Here is a 7,495-nt window from a genome sequence, read left to right as displayed (position 1 = left end):
TCTACCGATTATGTTTGCCTTTTGAAAGGAATGCAAAATGGAGGATTCTTTGGGCTATTTTATTATGTGCATGGATAGGTGTGCTACAACGTCCTTTCGTTCTTACAGAACCTGTTATGGCTGCCCGCTTTGTAATCAGCTTTAGCGTCGACTGGTCGAACGCGTAATTATTCATCGCATGCCCAGCGGGTTGGCGGCGTTACGCAACGAAAAAACCAGTCACACAATGGCGTGCATCAGCAACGCGGTCCAGATGAATTGATTTCTTTGCACCACCGGACCGAAACTAAAGCTAACGCGACACGTTGGACTTTAGCCATGGGCATACGAGTGAAATGGAATTTTACCTGTGGTCTTTTTCCACAGGTTTTCGAGTAAAAGTAATTGTAGTTGTATTGCGAGAAGATCGGAAGCATTAAAAACCGGTTCCTCGGTGTAATAAAACAAAGAAGGGATAACAAGTCTTGCGTAATTGATAATATCAAATTATTCAGACATTTCTTCGGTGCACAAAGGAAAACCGTAAATGGGTTTTTTCCCGGTACGTAATCAAATAACTCGAGTGGTATTAAATATTACTTAATTAAAATATACACAAGAATCACTGGCATGACTGTTTTTGTTTTGTTTTTTTAAATCGAAGAAAAAACCCCACGAAAATGGTTGCTAAATTTTGAAGTCATTCAAGTGTTGTCAAAACTAAGCGCTTGATTGTCAATGGTTCTTTCCGGTAAATTATGAGATACATTATGAAAAAACAAAACGGTAGTAAAAATAAAATGGCTACCGTTCTTCAATGACAATCTGGGTAATATATCCGACCGTTAGTACTTACCCCCCCCCCCCCCCCCCCAACTATTATTAGGGTTAGAGTTAGGTTTTGGGTTAGGATGAGGTTCTCTCTCTATTCATGTATCAATGTAATGGGGGAGGTGGGTTACCATGCGAAAATCTTTCCAGATGTAATAGTATGTATGTATGTATGTATGTATGTATGTATGTATGTGTCGGTACAGTTATTCAAATATAATGGTGTATCAAGATAAAATTAGTGTGGTGGTAATACATATAATTTTGCTAACAAAGTTAAAAATTCGTAATCACGTTTGGAATTTTTAAAAACAAAACACATCATTGGGTCAAATACAGGAGAAAAAAACATCACCAAAGAACCTGGCGGAAGATTTATATTTACATCAACAGTTAAATTGTGTAAATTCTAACTTTAATTTGAAATATTTTTTAAATCTTGATGTTCTTGTTAAAACCACAAACGTCAACAATACATGCCATTTAAAAGAAGAAAGAAAACACAACAAAAAAGCTTATAACACATTTAACGGCGTTAGTGAGGTTGTTATTTTTAATTTACATATATACGTTATTGAGTACTTACAGGTTACAACTGAAAAACAACAACGACCCCAAAACAGCATATTCAGCATATTATGTCGTCCAACTCTTTCAGTACAAATAAGTAACATGACGATGCGTTACATACTTGATGAACTCTCACGACACACATCAGATGCACGTGCAATGTGGAGCAGGCGCGTGCACACACGTTGACACGTGGGTAGGACCAGTCGATGACCGGTTATTTTAAACGACGACCACCATTCATGGAAGTATATTGTTACAAGTTATTTATGTTCTTCAGCGTAGCCAGGATGTTATATTGGGGGAGGAGGAGGGGAAGACGGGAGGAGGGGGATCCACACTGTGAGTCGTGTTATAAAAGATGGTACGGTGAAAAGGAGACTTGACTGGGTGCTGTAACCTCATCGTGGTGCCCCATTCTTTTTGAGAATGGCCCCCACAAAATTGAAGTTTTGAGTAAAATTCAGTATCCATAAAATTCTGTGATATTTGTGTTTTTGCACACACACACACATTGACACACACACATTACCATAGTTTGACACCCAATAGCCGATGTATTCATTCATTCATTCATTCACTCACTCACTCACTCACTCACTCACTCACTCACTCACTCACTCACTCACTCACTCACACACACTCCTGGCTACGTCATTGTTTATGTTCAGGGACGGATCCAAAGTACTTGAAGTGATGACCATAGGCTTCGGAAGCGGAGGTGGCCAAATTATGCATTGCCCCGTCCCGTCCCTCCCTTCTTTGAAAGGCGAATTTATATAACTGACCCCTCGAAATTCTAGTGGTATATGAGAATGTAAACATTATTCGCACCTCCAGTTCCTGGCATATTCCAACGCCTAGGTGCCTGGAATCATGTTGAAAAAATAACAAAGCAATAGGAAATGTTTTATTTAACAACGCACTCAACACATTTTATTTACAGTTATATGGCGTCACACATATGGTTAAGGACCGCACAGATATTGGTAGAGGAAACCCGCTGTCGCCACTTCATGGGCTACTCTTTTCGACAAGCAGCAAGGGATCTTTTATATGCACCATCCCACAGACAAGGTAGCACATACCACGGCCTTTGATATACCAGTCGTGGTGCACTGGCTGGAACGAGAAATAGCCCATTGGGCCCACCGACGGGGATCGATCCCACACCGACCGCGCATCAAGCGAGCGCTGTACCACTGGGCTACGTCCCGCCCCACATAGCAATAGAGAGTATCACTCACAGGGAATAATCTAAAGGGAGGTTGGTTTGTTTGTCGGGTTTTTGTTTTGTTTTTTGTTGTTGTTTTTTTGTTTGGGGGAGGGGGTGCATTGCCCGTTGGGACCACTCAACCCATATTTTTCACTAGTAAGTAATTAAATATATTTGTTAACCGCTAGAATGAAATTGTATTAAAACATAAGATACAAATTTAAAAATGAATTGCATAATCTTTATTTGTACAGGTATAAACACAATTTATTATAGCCAACACTCCCCATTTGCCAGTACATGTATATTAATTAATATATAATTATCAAGTAAAAACATACAAGGAGTCACAATAGAAATAGAAATATTTATTTATTATTTTATTTTTTGCATGGCGATTCGAATTTTGATTCGATGACATTTGAGACTAGTATAAGTATACCAAATAGAATCTGACCTGGTCAAGTTCGAACTGCACCTAACTTTAAATAGCGCATTGAACACTGCCACTCCTGTCAGTGGTGAGGTATGTAACAGACCTTGTTGTCGTAAAGTGTTTCCGGTAATTTCATGTACTTTGATTTTAACTAGTTATATATAGAATATCAAATTACTACGTTTTGATATGGTGGTTATTTGGCGAGGTTTAGATAACGGTGTAACAGGCGAGCTTCAGCGAGCCTTCTACACCGTTATCGAACCGAGCCAAATAAACACGATATCAAAACGTAGTAACCTGATATTTAGTTTTTTAACGCGCAACACTTTCAAGTTATATTTTTTTGTAATATGTTTCAGTCAAAAGCGGTATTGAAACTAATTGTTTTATCGTGTAGAAACTACTACCGGAAATCGGACAATAGCAGTTGCCTGAAAGCATCTTGGGAATGGCATAGCCAGCCTAAAAGTTATGTGTTTCCAAATTTTAAATAAAATACTTTGATTATATTTCAGTCTGTTGTGTCACAACATTACAATTTTTGTACCTTTTTCTGTGACAATAAACTCAAGTTTATGTGTGACCTGAAGAAGATCTACATCGCTAGCTAATAGTGACTGTGACATCAGACACTGTTTCAATGTAGACATTGTTTGTAGGAAGCTACTTGGTTTTTTGTTCCAAAATGTTTAATTCAAACGCTGGCTAGTTCCGAATGGGAGCGAATAATGGAGAATTGAAAAATAAGAGGTAATTTGATGACACAGGATGTAAATGGATGTTTGAAAAATGAGAAAACTATTTACCTAAAAATTTAGCACACGCCCGTCATGCGCACAACACATTTGCTAGTGACGTGATAGCACTTCGAATTATCAGGTAGGGGTTATCAGGTCAATAGGAGGCATGGTTGCATGATAAATTAGTATTATTGTACTGCGCTAGAAACATGTACAGGGGTGCTACTAATATTAGAATAACAATTTCTTTGCAGAATAATTATTAGGGTTGCGAAAATCTCTTTCCGTTGATATATATACCTTCCACAGTTTTCTGCTTTATTTTAAGGGTGAGAGATAGTAGTGTTTATATTTGAACCGGCCTCGGTGGCGTCGTGGCAGGCCATCGGTCTACAGGCTGGTAGGTACTGGGTTCGGATCCCAGTCGAGGCATGGGATTTTTAATCCAGATACCGACTCCAAACCCTGAGTGAGTGCTCCGCAAGGCTCAATGGGTAGGTGTAAACCACTTGCACCGACCAGTGATCCATAACTGGTTCAACAAAGGCCATGGTTTGTGCTATCCTGCCTGTGGGAAGCGCAAATAAAAGATCCCTTGCTGCCTGTCGTAAAAAAAGAGTAGCCTATGTGGCGACAGCGGGTTTCCTCTAAAAAAAATCTGTGTGGTCCTTAACCATATGTCTGACGCCATATAACCGTAAATAAAATGTGTTGAGTACGTCGTTAAATAAAACACTTCTTTCTTTTCTTTGTTTATATTTGTGGCATATATATCAGGGTTTGTCAAATCCACTAGTCCTCGGTCCCGGCTAGTGATGTTTTGGTCTGGTCAAGTGAAGATTATCCACTGTATCACTGTGATATAAAGGCCTCTAGTCAAAGCTTCTGTGAGGGCTGGTGACTTTCGCAAACATTTCTCGAACAATGTAAATATTGATTACATCGCTGGATGTGCAATGTAGCATCTTTAGTCATGCCTGTTACATACATGGGACTTGCTTTGGAATGACTTCCCGTTGACACTGTCACTAACCCTAACCCTAACCCTAACCGTAACCCTAACCCTAACCCTATATGATAAGTATTTATAATGTTCTTTATACGTGACAGTGCCAAAGGAAAGTCCTACCCTTGAGTCTGTAGTATATACCCTTAAAAGTAGATATATGCATGTATCTTATTTCGCCTTTTTGTGATAAATAACTACCTATCAGTCGATCCGCACATACTATTTGCATAATTAATTCAAGAATACGGAAAATGTCAGTGTTAAATCACTCGACATAAACTGTTAAATACTAGTAGGTAAAAATAGTAAATAGAAAAGTCTACAAATGATTACAATACATGTCCATCACCACAGGAATCGTAGTCATAACGGCCCCAGTACTACACGGCCCTAACAATAATTATTGGTCAAAACGGCCCTTAAAAAGTAGCCAGTTCTTCGCTGCGTGTAGACACGTGTGTAAAAAAAAAAAAAAAAGTGTTTTATTTAACGACTCACTCAACACATTTTATTTACGGATATATGGCGTCAGACATATGGTTAAGGACCACACAGATTTGGAGAGGAAACCCGCTGTCGCCACTACATGGGCTACTCTTCCGATTAGCAGCAAGGGACCTTTTATTTGCGCTTCCCACAGGCAGGATAGCACAAACCATGACCTTTGTTGAACCAGTTATGGATCACTGGTAGGTGCAAGTGGTTTACACCTACCTATTGAGCCTTGCGGAGCACTCACTTGGGGTTTGGAGTCGGTATCTGGATTTAAAATCCCACGCCTCGACTGGGATCCGAACCCAGTACCTACCAGTCTGTAGACCGATGGCCTGCCACGACGCCATCGAGGCCGGTCACACTGTGTGTAAAAGACGCATGGCAATAACCAACGCTGCCTGTTGGTTATCCTCTAGATCTTCCAATAAAACTAGAACATCAAATTATACTCAGACAAAATAGTTCAGCAATTTGGCTTCCACTGTATTGTTCTTTGGCGTCCAAGTTACATTCAGTGACCTGACAGTTAGGCATTTCATTTCGTATATTGAAAATCTGTTATTTATACTGACAAATGATGTATTGATTAAATTCCGTGTCTGGTTTCACTTTCAAAGTCACGAGGTTTTTGCTTATTTTTAATTTAAGCATATTTAGCTAAATGCTAAACTCTTTTGTCTTAATATATATATTTATTTATTTATTTTTATGGACATGTACTTCAAGATATAATCATTATATTTCTAAGAGAAAATTAAAAAATATTTTTGGCGGGAAGCAACTTTAATCGCGCCACTCTTGATGCAGATATATGCCAATAAACTAATGTTACCCTAATTGCGACTAATAAATATTAATTTAGCAAAAGCAATTTTTTATAACCTGAAAAAAAACCTATTGTTATTTCAGATGGATAATGGTTACGCTTTTGTTAGCACTTGAGTCCTAATTATGATCAGTTCCTAAACTATACATTTATACATTTAAAACATCTACAATGCACATGCAAATACTATATAGAATATCTGTTGGGCAGGGATTTTTTAAGGAGGTATCTAACATTTTAAAGGAGGTATCTAACATTTTAAAGGAGGTATCTAACATTTTAAAGGAGGTATCTAACATTATATCATTTTAAAGGAGGTATCTAACATTTTAAAGGAGGTATCTCACCAAATTATGCACCAGTTGTATGGGGGAAAAAACCCCATGCAATTTAAAGTAAAACATTTAAAGCTATCTTGGTTATTTTATGAATAAGGAACCCACTCGACTGTGGTCCCAAGGTAAGCGTTAACTTGACTATTTTACTGAAATATTTGAAGACTACTAATAATAATTATTATAGTAACATTACCTGTCTTTCTGGAAATAAAGAACTTGAACTTGAACTTGGCTGCTACTAGATGGCGTCTTGTTTTCAAGTGAGCTGGCTTCGTATGACAGTAATAGGACGTTTGTGAAGCGTGCTCGTCTGTTGGTGACATCAACGCAGTGGGGAGGACGTCTAGCGACAAATGCATATCGACATGTTCACAAAGTGGATCTCTTAACAGTCTGTCGTCTGCAAACTGTACATTTCTGCGAGTGGCCGTCTGCTGACTTTGAATATTTCACCATTGCGTCTGTTAATGTTTATTTCACAAGTCGACATAATTATAGTGTGCGAAACTGTATACAATTTGTCAAGCTATCGTCTGATAAAACAGTCCCGTGTTCAGCGACGGCGAACGACGCTAACGTTCGCGAATAATTTTCGAATAGTTTGACTGGTCCCCGATGTGGTCATTTGGTTTAACGTGAAACGCATATTATGTGCAACCAGTGTTGCGAACGTTCTCGGTCTGGCTAAACTCATCCCAGGTGTATCTTTCATCACTGAATAGTGTGCTAAACTATGTACCGTTTGTCAAGTTATTGTCTGCTAAAACAGGTGATTTTTTCTTTCCAAGACGTCTGTTGTTTGATAAGCTGTATCCTTCACCAGTTAAGTCATCTGCTAAACGGTGTATCTTTTTATCAGGTTTTCATCTGTTTTCCTGTAATGTCTACCAATTGACCGCATCCTTGCTGTCGTTACCAGTAGTTGATTGTTCATTAAACTATGTAACTTTTGTTGCTTGATCGTCTGCGTCTCTGTGTAACTCCATCACTTGGTGTCTACTGCATAAACCTTTATCCTCACGTAATTGTCTGCTTGCCAAAAACTGTGTATT

This window comes from Gigantopelta aegis, chromosome 3 (assembly GCF_016097555.1).
Source record: "Gigantopelta aegis isolate Gae_Host chromosome 3, Gae_host_genome, whole genome shotgun sequence".
NCBI classification, from domain to species: domain Eukaryota; kingdom Metazoa; phylum Mollusca; class Gastropoda; order Neomphalida; family Peltospiridae; genus Gigantopelta; species Gigantopelta aegis.
The sequence above is the reverse complement of the archived record's forward strand: the minus strand, read 5'-3'. Positions refer to the sequence as shown.